Genomic DNA, 18,467 nt, shown 5'->3' on the forward strand with positions numbered 1-18,467 from the left:
CTGCGACCCCGCACCGGCCACCCCTCTTCCCGTCCCCCCCGCCCCACACACACCCCGGGCCGCGCGCGCCACCCGAGCGCTCGGGGGAACCAGGCGCGAGCGCAGCCTCCCGCAGAGCCCGAGGAGGAAGAGAAGCGAGAAACAGCGTTCAGGAAATTAATCGGGGCCGCGAGAGCACACCTCACCCAAAGTGCCCCCGGCCAGAACGACGCGGGGCCACTAGCCTTCCTGCCACCACTCGAGGAGCGCTCCGTCCCCTTGGCCCTCCGTCCGAAGCTATATCCCTGGGAAAAGCCCGCCCCTCTGCCTTTAATAGCCCAGGGAAAAAAGCCCGCCCCCGCCCACCCGGCCCGCACAGGAATTAGGAAACGGAACCCCCACCCCGCCAAAGCGAAAACCCCACCGAGCCCCAGTTACCCACGGGCCGAGCGCAGTCGGCATTTTCCCCTCTTTCCCCCGAGCCGGAGTCTTTAATTAAAGGCGCGCCTGGGACGCCAGCCCGGGCGGCGTCCGGTGCTGGAGCCGGTGCCACTGGCGCCGAGCCCGGGATGGCGCACTCGCTACCACCTCGTCCGGTCCCGCTCCCGCGGCGCTCACCCCATCCCCCCACCGGAGACAGACGACGAGGCCCACGGAGCCGTGGGACCGGGGTGTCCCCCACCCGGCGCGCGCATGCGCGCCACCTCTCCGCTAGATTGAAAGTGTTCCTAAGGCCCCAAGAGGAAAGAAATACAGACACAGCATATTCACTCTATGCACATGTGAAAGTTTTAACCTCTGGCACCTTGTGCTACTGTTAGGAGGATTTCGTCTTTGCCAGGAGCCCCCCTCACCCAGTAAATCAGGGTTTCTTGGCAGGCATCGTTAACGGTAGCAGCCACCGAGTACATGCACAAATGCAAGGAAGATACGGTGCAATTATCTTGCTTTCTCTTCTCATTCCACAGCTAATGAGAACCAATTGAGGGCTGCCTGCTTAAAGGCCAAAGCCCAAGGACACTCTCTGTGAAAAGTAAGACGACGTCTTAGTTTAAGAAGCACAATAAAAATGGAATTAAGCATACAGCACTTTGAACACTGGGCAAAATGCGGTCATCAGACTATACCTACTCCACGTCCCTGGCGGACCCGGGCGCGGGGAGAGGGTTTGGGAGTGCGGGAGACAGTTACAAATCAGAGAGGGCAGTGAGCACGCAGGATCTGGGGAGGAAAGCACTGGAAAGCAAGCGGGGGTGAAGAGGGGGTGTGCCAAATGAAGCCGACCCCTCCCTCCCCACTATTGTTACCGCAGGAGATTGCGGCAGCCCAAAGCCCAGCGGGGGCCAAGGGCGCCATGTGATTCTCAACCTGGTGCACAGTAGTAGCTCAGGCAAGCCGATTACAAAAGACTGGCCTCTCCCGCCCCTGGTCCGCGATGGAGTCCAACCTGAACGGCCAGTGCCCCTCAGGCGTCAGCGGTGGAGGCAACGAAAGCCACACTCGTTTCTCCAAAGGGAGTCACTCCTACAGGTGGGCTTTCTCCCCTTTTCATAAAACGCGCAAACAGACTTTGCAGCCCACCCTGGCGCGTCTGCCTGATACTTTCTGGAAACTACGCAGCCCAAAGTTTACTGCCCAACCAGATCCGTCCTGTGAGATTGCACCGACTGCAATGCAACTTTCGACCTTTAATGGTAACGACTAGCAGTGGAAAGAAGAGGAGGGGGAGGGAAGAAATCTTAAACCCGACTTTAAGAAACATTGTATTAAAGCAAGATAAGAACAGTACCTTTGAGCTCGAGCAAAACCTGGAGTAAAAAAAGGGTTTTTGCGAAAGTGGCGCGAAGATAATATCATGTGATCCGACCCCAGGGCGTCTCCTTCCCCTTTTGCCAAACTCCCCTCCCCCCGAAAAAAGGGGGGTAGGGGAGTTACATCCGTTCCTCACAAACTATTAGCATAATTAATTGTGTCCTGCAGCTGCAGCCAGAGCTCCCGGTCAATGAGTAAACATATCCTCATCCTCTTCACCATCAGAACAAAAAGACCCATTACCCTGATTTTGGAAAATGTTCCCAAATAAATCTCATTATCATCAAAAGTCTTAATTTGGCATTCCGGCTCTGTCTATGTGTCTTGGTTTGAGAGACAGAAGAGAGTTAGAAAAGATGAAATCATCCTATTAAAAAGGAACAAGCAGAAGCAGCGCTTTCAATGGAAACACCATGTTGAGGGACTTCACTAGCTTAAAATTTTCCAAAAGTTTTAAACAGTTCATTAAACAAGACATCCTCCCAGAGTCTTCCTACTCGGCTCCCCTCAACTCCCACCCCTCCTCCCACCCCTCCTTCCCTTTAAAGCCAGAACAATACCCGGAATAAGGTATTTTGAGATTGCTTTACCAGGATATTTTCTTGTTCTTAATTTTTTTTTAATGCTTGCAACATATAGAATGTCTGGATCAAGTTCCCAACTGGCGAAAATAATTTATTCCATCTCAGTACCTGTGCAGTGCAAGGTAAAATTAAGTACAAGATATAGGTTACTATAAAAAAAAAACCACAACTAGGACATTTTGATACATAAGTAATGTATTTTTGTCTTTTTCTTTTGGAAAAAAAATGTGATCATCAGCCAAAATACCTAGAGAATCAAAAAAAGCTAAAGAACAAAGCATTTCACACACACCCCTAAAAAGTCAGAATAGCTAACAGCTCAAAGAAAAGCACGTGATCCCTTCATGCTTTAAAACTTGTGGTCATGCTGAGGCTAAAAGCTAAGAGCTTGTGACCCGGCAACCCCGTCCCCTCCCCCAGACCACAACCCAGGGCTTAAGGCTCCAGGCTCCCACCAGGCTCCTGCTCGCTCCCAGTATTGTGAGACAAACAATACTTAGGCATTCTGCAAAATAAAGGAGCCACAACTCCTAGCTCCAGTCACATCATTTACGCCCAAACAGATTGGCCTGTGTGTGTGCATATGTGTATGTGGTATATATGTGCATGGGTGTGTATATATGTATATCTCATATAGAACATATGCTTACACAGAAGCCCAGATGTCCTATATGAATGTGTAAGGAAGGTATCGAAACTGGCCAAAGGAAGGGAGGGAGAACTTATCTAAGAATTCTCATCACAAGTTAAAATTCTTGCCACTATTTTGAGTTTCTAATGAATTTAAAAAACAGATATCCTGTGAAGAATTGCCCCCCAAATAGAGATACTTTGAGCTTTCATCTGCCTGAAAAGGAGAGGGGGATTCCTCTATATTGACTCTAGATGTAATTGTGCCATAGAAAGCAGCAATCTCAAGTAGTTTGGATTTTAGCACCTTTAAAAATACTGGTAATTGACATTTTACCCAGTTGAGAAATCATTTTACTTGATTTAGAAATAATATTAAGTGGCTCTGTTAAACCTAATGATTGGTATCTTAGGACAAAAAGGTCTCCATGGAAACCAGAAAGTAATTTAAGAGTATTATGTTCCTCACACAACTAGAATAGAGCTTTTGTTCTATGTGTATTTACTACTTTAATTTTTTGGACTACACTTGCAGTTAAGGTCTCTTACACTCTAGTTTTGCCTGGGATCAGGAAATCAGCATCCTCCTGCAGTACGTGTTTTGCTCCATTTGTGTGGTTCTGTGTTCATATGTGAGTGTGGGCCCATGAGGCCTAAAACAAAGCCCGTAGATCAGAACACTCACTGAACAATATGGGGGGCGGGGGGGCGGTGGAGGTTCCAAGGAGAAAATATTTCAAATGTTATTTTGCTATTTGATCCTAGAACAAGAACTGTGATTTCATGAGATTCAGATAAAACTGGTCTTCACTAACTTTGCTTTTTTTTTTAAGTATTCATTTATTTACAAACATTTCATATTTTAAAAATGAATCAGTCTTGTTTTGAATGGCCAGGATATTAAGATAAATTAACCTGAATAAAAGAAATTTGAATTTTTTGTTACCAAGCCTTAGTTTATGAAAATTTGTGTCAACAAAACAAAGGAAAAAATCTGAGTTAATAATGAACTTCTGAATGTTATTTCTTTTCAATAGCGTATACCAACATAAATCACGTAAGGAAAATAAACAGTACGTCTTTAACTGAATAGTGTCAAATGTGAATTAAATATCAATTTCAAAAGATTTATCCCTTGTTAAGAAAGAGAAAATTTCACTAACTGAACATGCACAATTATATAATTTGGTTTAAAAAATGTAGAAAGTAAAAGTATATTTATCCCAATCTCAAAGGGTTTTATGAAGATCAAATGGCAGCAAGAGGTGGATTGACTTTCTGAAATATGAATGTTTAAAATACACATTTTATTAAATTTCATTTGTTAGTAAACTTTACTTTTATAAACTGGTCTTTGCTAACTTTGCTTTTTAAAAATAATGTGTGTCATTATTTACAAACATTTCTTATCCTTATTAATGAATTAATCTTGTTTTGAATGGCAAGAATAATTAAATTACAATAGAATGAAATTACATCTTGCATAAATCGGATGAGGTATGTGGGTACTAGCACTTACAACATGGAACTAATTTTGTTAATATGTGATGCTTTAAAATTACTGTTCTGTCAATCTTTGCTTCTCTCAGTAGTATGATAAAACAGTTTCCTCTCACTAACAACGTTATTTTTTACAGGTCAAATATTTCAAGTCAAAATACTTATGCAAATATTGAAAAGATATCAAAATAACCTGCCTTTCATCAGTAGAAAAATTTCTTAAGTTAATTCTCCTACCTTGAGAGTAGACTCAGCGGACATTAAAGTGATTCACTATTAAGATTAAATAGTGTTAAAGGTATTTTTACACTCTGTTTGAAACACTTTGATTTTCCTGTTTATGTGACCTTAGAAGTGGAACTTCTGGTATTACAGACCATAAAATTGCTAGCAGACTGTAATACTATAATCAAAGAAAAAGCTATAAAACAGAAATGTTTTACACACATCACTTTTTTCAATCACTTTTCAGATTAAATTTGTCCATCTTTGCACCATTATAAATTTTCTAAGTGAAAATAGTCATGGAACGGAACATGATGAAAGATACAGTTTTATCTTCAAAACACAATCCCCAAAACTTATCATCATCACATATTCTTCCAAAGCAAGTAAATCGTAATGTTAAAGATTATCCAATTGTATAATAATTTTACACTATTAAGTGTGTTACTTGAAAATGTCATGATTAAGAAGAGATCCCAAATATTCATCTAAGGTTAGAAAAATTTAAGTCATTCAGTATTCTCTCTGCTATCACTGCAGTAAATCATGGTAATGTTCTACTACCTATGTGCAGAGAGAGCACAAGGGTATTTTTTAGAGCTCCTCTCTCTTTTTTTTCTCTCCTCAAAGATAACGTTTATCCTCAGCTTGGTAGTCCTCTGCTAAGCTTAGAGATTCTCTTTAACTGTCTCCTGACTTGTGATTGCTGAAGGAAGTAGAACTATTGTCTGGCCTTTTTCATGCTGAGGAGGAAGGCGCAGTGAAATGTGTTGAATTATCCAGATGCCTGAAAGGACGGCAATGAAAGCTTGGAACAACCTAAATAACAGGGCTAGCACTCACTGTAAAAGGGAATCTTTCAACAGATACAGCCTACAGAAGACATCTACTTTAAAAATGAAAGAGAGATTTTTTTCTCAAAACAAATGTAATCTAGCTTACTTTTGCAATTTTTGAAATGATGTCTAAGTCAACAGGAAAACTGATGATTTAAAAATTCACCATGGAAGGACACAGTTTTCTTTTTTAAAAATCATAGAATTTATAACCCTAACTTGGAGCTCTGTGTATATTTTTATTTTTTCAGAAGAGAGTGATCTGTCCATAGCCCCCCAACTTTTTCAAGTCCTAATGAATTTAACTACTTGAAACTTCACTCCCAAGATTTAAAATATGATTCACATCACTAAGACAAACGGTTCCTTTATTGCTGTTAGTGATTCCATTTCTATAGCTGCTACTTATTAAACCATCTTTAAGAATTAAAACGGTTTATGTGCTGCTAGAAGATTAAAGCAAGAAGAAAGTGTGGAAGTTACGATTTAAGTATGGGTTGCATATTTGTGAAAATGTTTAGATATCAAATTGATAAACTTGCTGAACTAAATAACATTATTATAGGATATGTTTTAAGTATTCAAGAACTCAAGGTTAAAGAAGCAAACATGATATGTTGGTATGTGTTACAAAAAAATACTGTACTACCGCGTGTTAAACCTTTTTATGTTTTTTATAATTAATTAACTAGACCAAAGTTCAGTGCTTCCTTGGAGGATATCAAGGCTAATAAACAAAGCCATTTTAAATATAGAGTCTGCTTGTTGATTTTGGAGAAACAGCAAGACAAATAATCCTGGTGAGTATCTAGGGTTAAATTATATTTTTAGAATGTAATACTTGACTAATCTGTAAATCCTTTTATATTTATTTCCTTTGCAATTTTGCTTTAAAGACTGTTTAAACAAAAGCATAGAAACCACTAGATCTTGAGGAACAGTAGCATGTAGCTTCTTTAGAGTAAGATATACACCTTGCCTTCAGACTGAATATAATCTTTGAGGCTTTCTTTAATTTGGTTGGAAAGAAAATTTGTTTTCTTCCTCTGCATATTTTAATCATGTTTTTTCAGTTGTTGGCAATATACTTATTCTTCTGACATTATATTATTTATTAGTGTATCTGGATGTTATATCTTTTATTAGTAACTAGATATATCCTTTTATTTATATCCTAACCCAAATTATTTACAAAAGTTTAATGTGTCTAAGGATAATCAACAAATTAGAAATTGAGTAGATCCCATCAGTTTGGTTAATCACTTAACAAAATGAGACCAATTTTTATTTGCTATATTCGTCCCACTCAACTAATTACCCTTCTTCATTAAGATTCAAAAGGCTCTTCTCTAAACAGTGGTTTATAACATCTTTAAAATCTACTGGGGGGGGAGTCAATGCATTTACTTGATTGTTACTTCTGTGTCAGAAATTTAAATATAAAAGTTAAGAGAATACATTTTATGTTTTGGTTCCTAAACAAAGTGTCCTATTTATGGTTGTTTTGTTCTACAGTTCCTTGGTTTTCTGCAATTTCAACTATTTCATTTACAATTCAAACCCACCATTCTTAAACTAATCTCCATACTTGATTAATCCCTGCATGCATACTGCATCTTTCTTTAACTCCAGTAACAAAGTTACCAAGTATACACAAAAGTCTTGATATTTAAGATCTAAAGCTCCTAACAAATTAATCCTAAAATTAATTTTGCTGGTTTTTAACACTATCATATATTTGCAGCTGCAGAAATTAATCCTAGTATTTGACAGATTATCACAATTTTTGAAAAAAAAAATCTCAAATTCCAATTTGTCTTTCACTTTGCCTAACTCTTGGTCAAGTTTGTATGCCCTTTCAATACTAAGTTTATGATGAAATACTGTACGTAACAGCATTAAACCTTGAAAGGACATAGCAGCGTATCTTTCAAAGGATAGTTTGAGCCAACATTTTAGGTTGGCAAGATCCTTAGTGGGCATCTAACCTAATCACTTCATTTTACAGACAAAGAAACTGAGACCCCCCCCAAAATAATTTGCCTAAGATGCCTCCACTAATTGTCACAGAGCCAGATTAAAGAAAACCACTATGTTGGTTCATTTGGAAAGAAATCTAGATAGTTTTGGATTTATTTTCAAGCTCGATTTTCCCGTAGGGCTGTTGTGAAGATTAAATGAGATAATATGTGAAAGCAACAGAGTGATCACAATGCGTGAGTGCTCAATAAATGTTCTTTTTCCTTCTTTTCCCTTTCCTGCTGATGCCCTATGCCTTATGATCAGCCTCCTTGCCAAGACCCCAACTTCTTACTGTCAAGATTTGGGGCACCAGAGTGCAAGCAAGGCACTGAAAGAGAGTTTTGGGAGACTTGCGCTATCAAAAATGTAACAATCTAATCATCCTCACGCTTTAGCTATGATCTGATTACACCAGCTGAAAAGACACACAAACTGTCATCCTCCTACTCAAGTGTTCCAAGGAACCTGGCTGTTGCACAGGGAAATGGGTACATTTCTGACCCCCTGCCACCCCCAGTCTAGATCGGGATCCCCAATCATGATACCAAGTAATAATGAGCATTTGACCATCAAAATGCAACTTTATGTTCAAATTCATAACCTGCAAACTGAAATTTGCCTCCTGTGTTACTTGCGTCTTAGATTTTTCTTCAACTATACAGTTAAAAAGGAGAAACACAGCTCACTCTCTGATGCCTTTATATGTACTAGCTTGACATTAAAAGAGCTGTTAATATTGTATAAACTGTTATACCATCTGTGTTATAATTCTGCCTCATCAGGTTTTATGGAATGCCCCCCCTCCATTTCCTTCATTCCACCAGGCATGTCATCAAAGGAGAATAAATTAAGTATTGTGCCAGAAAATGTGGTCTACTTTCTAAAAGGCATCTATCTCTAGCTTTCAGAAATGCCTTTTGGAATGAGCAATGTGGAAACAGTGTCCCCATTGTTGTATAGGAATGTCATGAATTGGATCCCCACCCCAGCCTTTTATAGAGAAAAAGAATAAAAAGCGTTCATCTGAGTTTAAAATTATCATATTTTATAGCATATGCTAACATGCTAATGAGATGAGGTATTATCACATCTTTGCTGAGGCCATTATGGATAATTGAGCTTTGTCCATCCGCCCCACTAGCTTGTAAACTCTGTGATGGTGGAGACAACTTCAACTTTGTAGTTTTATGAGACCCTTTCAGAGTGTGTTGACACTTCCACTGTTGGTCTAGTGACTAGGTTGAATATTTGTATTGGGGGATATCAGAAATGGCAGCTCTCTTCCACTTTGTAAATTCTATTTCAACACTAAGTGTTTACTAACGACCAAAAACCATATGTAAAGCACTAGATAACATGAGCAATTCTTTAACTCTGTCTAAAAATATATAACTGAGAGATCAAGCAATGTTCCCCTAGTAAATAAAGATAACTCTAGGGAATTTCTTTGTAAAGATTTAGACAGCTCGCAGAGAAGTTCCTTTTGGTGGTTAGGAATAGAAAGGCGTAGGGAAGATTAAGGAAAGCCAGTTCAAAGTGTTAGAGAGCGGTTTTTGCATCTCAAAGAGGGGGAGGGGTTGGAACTCTTAAGAAGACTGAGGCTGGGAATTGGGACTTTTCCCTTCCCGCTGACTGCTTTAACCTACCCTCTCCCCAAACCCTGCGGTAGTGTCGAAAGGGACCGGGAGTGAGAATCAGGAGATCTCAGCTTGAGTCTGCTCTCTGTCACTAACTAGCTGAATGACATTTAAGCAAATCACTTACTAGATTACCTCTGAGGTCTCTTCCCACTCCATAAATCTTCACTCTTTATCTCATTCCCCCTTCTTTTTTGTTCTTCCTTTCCCCCCTACCCCCCACCCCTTCTTCCTGGTCTTCCTTTTAACTGCAATAATAGTAATAATGAATTAGTTACCTCTGGAGAGAGAGTTGAGATGGTGTGTGGAGAATTAATGGAGACTTTGGCTTTTTATCTCTGTCATGAACTTTTTTCTTTATTTCCGTCCATTTTCTTTATTGATTAAATGACGATTTCTCATAAATTTAAGGTGCTTATTACATTTAAGTATTCAATAATCTGCCAAAAATGTTCCTCTTTTGTGGATATAAATGTTAACACAAAACATTTGGTCACAAAGAGTGCAGTAAATCAGGAATTAATGTGGCATAATTCCACATAGGCCTACTATACAGAAAAATACTCCACAAGAGTGAGGATTGGAACCCGAGGCTCCAGTTGCATTTTACCTCATCTTTTAAGCTATAAATAAGGGGTTTCATTCACGTAAGTCATCAGAAAGATTCTGGGAACCCCTCTGACTATGACTGTGTCCAAGGTGGATTCATACTTCACCTCGTGACGTGGACACACGATTGGCAGAGATGTGGGCAGATCAGTGGTCTCTAGGTCTCTCTCCTCCCATTCTTTAAGGGCTATTTCAAGTTACACCTCCTGCAGCAAGCTTTCTTTGTTAAATCCAGCAAGCAGTGATTTCTGCCTTCTCCGAACTACCATAGCCCTGGAGTTCCATTTTGTTTCAACTGTGTACTTAGGTATTTAGAAAGAGAATAATGATCTGTTTGCAGAAAATGGGGTCGACAGAGGTTGAGTGAGCAACTCATGTCTCCACACACCTTGCTCAATCACTCCTTCTCAGCAATCCCAAATGCCACAGCTCTGGGAGATCTCTGCCCCTTCATTTGCTTCACATTCACAAAGTCTGCTCTTCACTGCCACTTGGCCCCTAAGAAATGGTCTCAGCTGCTACCCCTACTCCATCAGTTACCTTAAACAAGAGATACCAATACCCAAAATGTGAAATCTTTGGTGATCCCATCGTCTTATCATTCATCAGCAGAATAGCCTGGGTAGATTTTTCACCTAAACTCAAGACAGATTTACTAATTCAGACCCCTCACCCCAAAAAACACAGCAGGCAAAGATGTTAATAACCTGTAACATTGATTGAGGGTTTACTATGTGCCAGGCACTGCTCTAAATACTTTATATAAATATCTCCCACTGTGACCCTATTAGATAGGTAATTGTTACTGTTACCCTTCCGTTCTAGATGATGAACTGAGGCTCTGACAGGATACGTAATTTGATATGATGGAGCCTGTGCTTGAAGCCAGGCGGACCTGTCACTCAGCACCGTTTCAGAAATCTTTATCCTCACCCCAAAAGAGACACAGCAAAGCTATGATGGGAGCATGCGGATGAGTAAATCAGAGTAAAGCCCAGTGCTGGTGGCAGCGATAGAAGGTGACTTCTCTGAGAGCTTCTGGGAGGAAGGGAAATAGAACTTTCTGGGACAGAGTCACATGGTGGTTTAGCCTCCAGTGAGAGACTTACTGGGGAAAAAATTTTAAGGGCAGGGACAGTTGGCTCCTTTAACACTTTAGAGCAGTGCTATCCAATAGAAAGATAATACCAGCTGAACGTGTAATTTAAAATTTTCTTATAGCCACATTAAAAAAGTAAAAAGAAGACTTCCCTGGTGGTCCAGTGGCTAAGACTCCACGCTCCCAATGCAGAGGGCCTGGGTTCGATCCCTGGTCAGGGAACTAGATCCCACGTGTGGCAACTAAGTGTTCGCATGCCGCAACTAAAGATCCTGCGTGCCTCAACTAAGACCCAGCGCAGCCAAATAAATAAATAAATAAATATTAAAAATAAAATTACAAAGTAAAAAGAAACAGGTGAAATTAAGTTCACCACTCTATTTTATTTAACCCGATATATGCAAGATATACTTATTTGAATATGTAACCAATATAAAATTATTAATGAGATATTTTATCTTTTTACCAAATCTGGTGTGTATTTTATATTTACAGCACATCTCATTTCAGACTAAATGCATTTCAAGTGCTCCACAGCACACGTGGCTGGTGGCGACCATATTGGACGCAAAGGCTTAGGGGATTTTCGCTGCCTTGTGGCACCGACCACGCTAGTAATAGCACCAACTACTCTTCCCTCTTTCTTATTCATTATGCACAGCATGGCTGTTAGCTGTTAATATTGCTTTCCCAGTGTTTCCAGGTCATCAAGCCCCATCTCTGTTAATAACAGGTTCACTCTATATCCATCTCGTAACAACAGCTAACATTTATTGAATATGTATTATGTGCCAAGCACGCTTTTAAGTGCTTTAGCTTTATATATATTGTCATAAAAATCCTCACAGCGACCCTATAAGCTAAGCTTTTTACCATCTCCCCATTTTACAATTGAGGAAACTGAAGTTATTTAACTGTCAAAAGCCACACAACTGGTAAGTGGAGGAGCCATGACTGAGGAGCCCTACAAGTTTAACCACCTGTGCACCCCACTCCCACCGGGCCATACTCTAGAGCCAGAGCCACAGACAGCTGGTTAAGGAGCACTTCATCTAACTCAGTGACAGAAGTATAACTTGGTCTCAGGTCCTCCTGGACCATGCCAGACCTGTGAGGAATTTGGACACAGCTGCTTTCCTTTTCTGTGGTGGTTGCCCCTAGCAACTAGTGCATAGTACAATATATAGGGTTTGTGTCTATCTGTGTGGGTCTGTACCTACACACACACACACACACACAAAGATCAAACACAAACTGTAGAGAGTGTTCATAAAATCCAGAGAATTGGAGAGCCGGAAGAGCTCTGAAAGACCAATCTCATCAAGAAAGTGCAGTGCAGCCAGCAGGTAAAGAGACCTGCTCAAAGTTACACAGCTGAACTGGAACCCAGATAATCTGACTTCAAGTAATTTAATATCTACTAAATACCTCTTATGCAGGGTGCTTCCTACCTGAAAGATAGGAGTTGCAACAGCGTAGCAAGTCTATTCTCACTAATACAGACTTTATCAAATGTTTATCTTCCCTGCCAAAATAGCATTTTTTTTATTGTGTCAGCATCTACAAAAAGCATTCGCGTTGTTTAGAAATTTAAAATTGGAGAACTTGGAGTTAAAGTGCATTCCCCTTGCCTTTCCTTGTTTACGCTGCTAGTTAGGCATTTACACTGTTTCCTAAATGTTTCACCAGGCCAACCCCATATTAAATTCTTTAAGGATTATGACACCATCGTACACTTATTTAAATTCACAAATGAAGTTCTTTAAGGATTAAGACACTGTCATACATTTATCTAAATTCTGAGCCCATAATAAACATGTAATTAACAAAATTGAAATTGCACAATTATCAGTATGAAGCGGTTGGATTTAGCCCTTTCGTTTTATAGATTTTTTTAAATGATGTTAAAACGCACTACTCAGCATTGTTACCAGCTTGACCTTTAGATTAGTGCTGGTCGCCGTTTCAGCCAAAGGGACAGCAGTAATATCTCACAAAGATTCTTTCTTTCAGCAACAAACTAGCCATCGCTCTTTCCTCGGATCCTTCTATTTCAAAGTGGAGAGCTTGACCATAGTTTAAATGTTAAAATGTTTCCCACTTAAGCAGAAAACACACTTGATTTCGTATAAAAAACCTCCGCTTTTATATATTATGTTTCAAAGTGGAGATGGCTGTGAAACTTGAGCCCTGACATACAACCTCAACCTGACTTTTTAAAAGTGCTCAGAAAACCGTTCTTCTAATAAGCATGAGAGCCCTCTCTTTAATGATTTTTTTGCCTGCCTTGCATCATTTATTCTAAATCATTAAAAAATCAAAATAGTTTACATTAAATAAATCTTAGAGTACAAAAGAGGATGGTCTCACTCATTGTTGGATAAAGACTGAAAAGGCTACTGAGCTAGTTCCAGGGTAGAACAGAGACTCAGTAGTGACAGCTTAATTCTCAGGAGCTGTTACTTAACAGAACTTTAAAAAGAAAAATGACACATTCTTGAATTATTTATAAAAATCATGCAAAAAAAACCCCCCACTTTAGGGACCATGGGAAATTCGTTTTGTCCTTGCTTTTAACATTTTCAGAGCCTATCTCAGTGAACAAAGTGCTAAGTCCAAAAACAAATGAATTAACATTTAGGTGGTTGAGCAAGACTTCTGTCTTTTGTTTATTGCCGTTTGATTTTTCTTTTTTTTAGTAGCCCATTGTAAAAGCCCTGGGGCACACCTTCAGAATACATGAATAATGTCAATAATAACTAATACAGCCTGCTATGGAAAATACTGTTTTCAAAACCACAGGTTAGTTCCTGGAAGTCAGCCGGTCAGAGAAAGGATGTGGTGTAGCAGCAAGTTTAAATAGCTTGTGCAACAAAAGGAAGAGAGATCTGTTGACTTCTGCCTCCTAGAGGGTTGAAATCGGAAAGAACTATACTTAAACAGTTCATTCGGAAAGCATCAAAGATGAAGAATCCATCACATTTTGAAAAGCTTCACTCATCACTTTTGGGAATTCAGGTGAGAGAGGAACTAATGTATCAGGATAATGATAAGATGAAAATAAGCGTGTTAACTTCGGATTCAACGAATCAGCCCGGTTCATTTTTGTTGTTACATGAAAGGCACTGATATCACTTTTTAAATGAGCCCCCAGCTCCCATTTCTTATTGTTGTGAACTGAAGGAGTCATGGTAATTCACCTGGCTTTAAAATTTCTCGCAGTTGTTGAGTTCTGCAGCCAAATAAGTTCCACAAAATAAACTCATCGCAGGCACAGGAAAAGCAGCTCTTTTGAAAATACCTTGTGATCAGGCTCTAGGTCACGACCTGGGTCTTGAGAAACTTGAGTTAGTAGATGTTAGTTTTTCTTAGCTCTTTGTTTACCCTGGACTTAGACATTTTGTATTATTAAAAACCTGTGGCTTTTAAGGACATTCTATTTATCTTTCCAGGCTTTTTTGATGGAAATGCCTGGATTTTCTTGGAAACAGGGATTTTATTGTGGATTCCTGGTGCCCCTTGGAGAGGCTTATTTTTCTGGACAATAGTTTTCCTTAGTGTCACTACTCTTTTCATCTCCCAATGATCACAAGCTCCCAAGGTCGAGAAAAGTGCATCCTTTTGTTCTAATGAATCTGAAATTCCATTTTAAAAAGTCTGCAAAAGGGGCTCTTGGTTAGTAACTTAAGGCATAATTCTATTGCATGAAGTATCCAGAGGGGTTAGCCTTCAAGACATTTGGAGAGAAAGAAAAGCCAGCTCAGTTAAAGTCAAAAATTTAGCAGCAGTGTTCATAGTTTGATCATTGCTACTTAAGGATTTTTATCTTTTATTATCTGTACTTTAAAGTGTGTTGTACTACATAGGCATGCTTGCCTTTGTTAAAAGAAGAGGACCCAGTAAACTGGCATAAAGAAGTAAATTACCATTGCCTCTGACTATAAATGGAATGTTCATGGTGTGAAAAGTTCTATTTGCTCCAGACTGAATCTCTCGCCCTCATTAGAGTATGAACATTAAAGTGTTTTATGAGTTTGTGTTGTATGTTATTTTCATCGATAACTCAGTCTTCCAGGGAAAAGTGAATAACCATTTTTTAGTTAAAAGCTGCCCCACTAGCCAATAGCCACATGTGGCTATTTTATATTTTAAGTTTAATTAATGAAAATTCGACAACACAAAAAAATGCAGTTCCTCAGTCTCAGTAGCCACATTTCGCGTACTCAATAGCCACATGCAGCTGGTGACTCCTGTACTGGACAATGAAGATACAGAATGTTTCCATCATTGCAGAAAGTTCTACTGGACAGCACTACCTCAAAGGGTACTTATTCTCTGACATGACTCTTAATACCTGGCAGCAGAAAACGCTGATGATTGTTATAGCTTGCCGTTCACAGAAGCCCAACTTTCTAGAAGCTGAATGGTGTCTCTTCTCCCCAGTCATAATGTAGAGAAATTCACTGGGGCTGGTAATTTGGTGTGATTATTAAGAATTCTGAAAATTTCCCTCAGGAGTTTTTTGTTACTCTAAACTATAATTAAAAATAAACAACCAAACCAAACCAAACCAAATCCCTCAGTGCCATCTAGCTTTGATTAAGCAAGGAAGAAAGGTAGCTTCTTCTATTTTTTTCCTAACCAGGCTATGTAGAACAGTATAGATACCGTGTTTGGTTGGCATACATTAAATGCACACAAAAATTATCATTGAGGATTATTAAGATAAGATATAATGGTAATATGTTGTAAGGTGACTACTATTTAAAATATCCATGTGATACCATTTTTTTAAAAAATCACCTATTTGGCCTTTTCCTTTTTACAGTAACAGTTACTTCCTTTTAGTCTTTCAAAACATTGTGTCTCAGAAATAACTACGCTAATTAGCTTGGTTTTCTATGCTTCCCAGGTTTGTGATCCCTTCAATTTTTCACAGGTCCTTTATCTATTCTACAGCCCAACTGGCTTGCTCAGGATTCCTTGAATATATCCTGTGCTTTCTTCATCTCCAGTTTTTGCTCATGCCCTTCTTGCGATCTGGAATGCTGTCTCCATCTCTGTCTTTCTGAGACTTATCCATTCGTCAAGGCCCATTTGAAGTGCCACCTCTTCCTGATCCCTCCGGGTGAAGTGACCCCTCCTTCCTCCGAATTTTAACAGCATTATAATTAAGTGTCTCGCCTCCCTTACTGGACTGTAAGCTCGTTGGCACAAAGATCTTGGTCTTAGTCATCACTGGATCCCTCTACATACTCGGCACAGGGCTGGTGGTCTAGACTTGGAAAATCCTAGCAATATTCCAAATATACACGCAAGATTTCTTTGAACTGCATCTGCACTGACAAACCAAAGGCAGTAGCATTGCACATTTGGCTTTACATTAAGCTTTCACAAATATTTCACCCAAGCCAATTCATTTTGGCTTATAGATTATATAGATCATATTACCGCAGTTATAGATATATCGACCTACAATATTGTACTCATGTGAGCCAAAGAAGAAAGAAATTGGGCTTCAGCAATATGAATTCTGGTTCTAGTCAAATCTAGATTGTATTAACACTTGACAAGATAACATTTTTCGTGTATCAGGTTGGCAAAGACTAAGAAGAGCTTGATAAAGCAGTGTCGGTATGGAGAAACAGAGACTCATTTATTTCAGATGGGGATGTAAATTGGCATAATTTCTGTGGAAGGCATAAGGTAATTTAGTAATAGCTATCAAAATTTAAAAATGGAACAAACAATTTTACTTAAAGAAATGTATTCAACAGTCACCCTTCCACCACTATAGCAGAATGCTTACGGTCTCTTGAGGGAAGTACGCAGCACCATCTAGGAAGTGCTCTTGCCAAAGCATTGAACCTGAATCTGATGAGGCCTGCTTATCAAACTACCAGTTTGGAGGAAAGACGAGGAAGAGAGGAGAACACGTTAAACAACACCGTGCAAGGCAGTTAGCAAAACCCAGCATGCGGAAAACTGCAGGACAAACAAACCAGTTTTGCCAACAAATAATTGCAAGGGGAAAAAAAGAGAGGGAGAATTTCTAAATTAAAAGTGACTTAAGAGGCATGTCCATCAAATGCACTATGTGGACCTTGTTTGGATTCTGACTTTTAATAGATCAGCTGTAAACGATTGTCCTTAGGGGAAATTTGAACACTGACAGCATGCTTTTGATATCAGGAAATTACTGTTATTTTTTAGGTATGGCAATGGTATGTGTTTATTTTTTTAAAGAGTCCTTATCTCTATAGATACATAAAGAAATATTTATGGAAGAAATTTGCCTCAAAATAATGTGGTGGGGGACGTGGAGGAGTATAGGTGAGACAATTTTGCCTATGAGTTAGTTGATTACTGTTAAAGTTGGGTGTTCAGTATACAGGAGTTCATTGTGTTGTTTCTCTACTTTTGTGTATCTTCTACATTGGCTTTTTAAAAAGAGCGAGGTGTAATGTTTTACAACAGTATTGCCTGTAATTGGAAAGAAACCTATAAACAACCTATATATCTAGAATAAGGACTGGTTAAATAAATTAATGTAGAGTCACACAATGGAACACTGTGATATTGTTAAAAATAAAGATAGATGGATCGACAGGTAGATCTGATATGGAACAATCCCTCAGATATAGCAAGTAAAAAATAATGTAGAAGAATATGAATAATATGTTCCCATTTATGCAAAAAGGAGGGGATAAATATACACATATGTACATGTATTTGTATAGGTTATTTCTAAAGGTATTCTTAAGAAATTGCTAACAGTGGTTGCCCCTGCATAAGGGTCTGGGTGTTACAGGAGAAAGGAGTGAGATAGAGACTACTTTTGACAACTTTTCTGATTTAAAAAAATACTTCTCATTTTTTCACACTTGAAAATATGGCCCAGAATAGTAGTTAAGAGCTAAACTTCTTGAGTTGACTCATGTTCGTTGCCAAATAGATGCTAGAAAAAATTTTGCTGACTGGTAAAAGTTTGGGAGTTAGAACACATTTTGAAATTATCTGTAAATTGGCAAGCATTAATGCTCTCCTTTGTGTCAAAGGAAATGCATGCATTTCTCACTCACAAATGAGAGAAACATTCCCATTTGGAGATTCCCCAGAGGGACCTATGTTTATAACTAAACACATGTTTTCAAGGGCTACGAAGCTGCAGAGGAAATTCGACCCTCTAGGGCAGTGGCAGAGATAATCCAAAACAGCAGATAATCCAAACTTCATAATATTTTGTTTTGAAATGCATAATATTATTTTTAGAAGCAGGCCATTTATGTTCTTAATTATGTTTTGCTGAGGGTAATAGACATATTAAAGTGAATTTGTAGTCTCTGAGCACCCACCAACAGAAGGTGGTGGAAGACATGGGCCAGAAATCTGCTTTGTGATAGAGGAGATACTGATAACCTATAACTGGGTCAGGAGGTCGTGACTGTAGATTTTTATTTCACTTCCCATCACCATGTAGACATTCTGCCTTTGCCTTCCTATGACCTCCTCTCCAAAATCTTTCTGAGAGCAT

The 18,467-nt window shown here is 39.1% G+C and overlaps 1 long non-coding RNA gene across 1 annotated transcript in view; it reads left to right on the forward strand.

Annotated features, from left to right (window-relative positions):
* Positions 1 to 506: 506 nt before the first annotated feature.
* LOC309621058 overlaps positions 507 to 18,467 on the forward strand; it is a 40,269-nt gene continuing 22,308 nt past the window's right edge. The window contains exon 1 of the long non-coding RNA XR_014239749.1: positions 507 to 6,366. This is a non-coding gene — a long non-coding RNA (uncharacterized lncRNA). The remainder of the gene's footprint in view (positions 6,367 to 18,467) is intronic.

Source organism: Balaenoptera borealis, assembly GCF_965194805.1.
Source record: "Balaenoptera borealis genome assembly, chromosome: X".
In the NCBI taxonomy this organism is placed as follows: domain Eukaryota; kingdom Metazoa; phylum Chordata; class Mammalia; order Artiodactyla; family Balaenopteridae; genus Balaenoptera; species Balaenoptera borealis.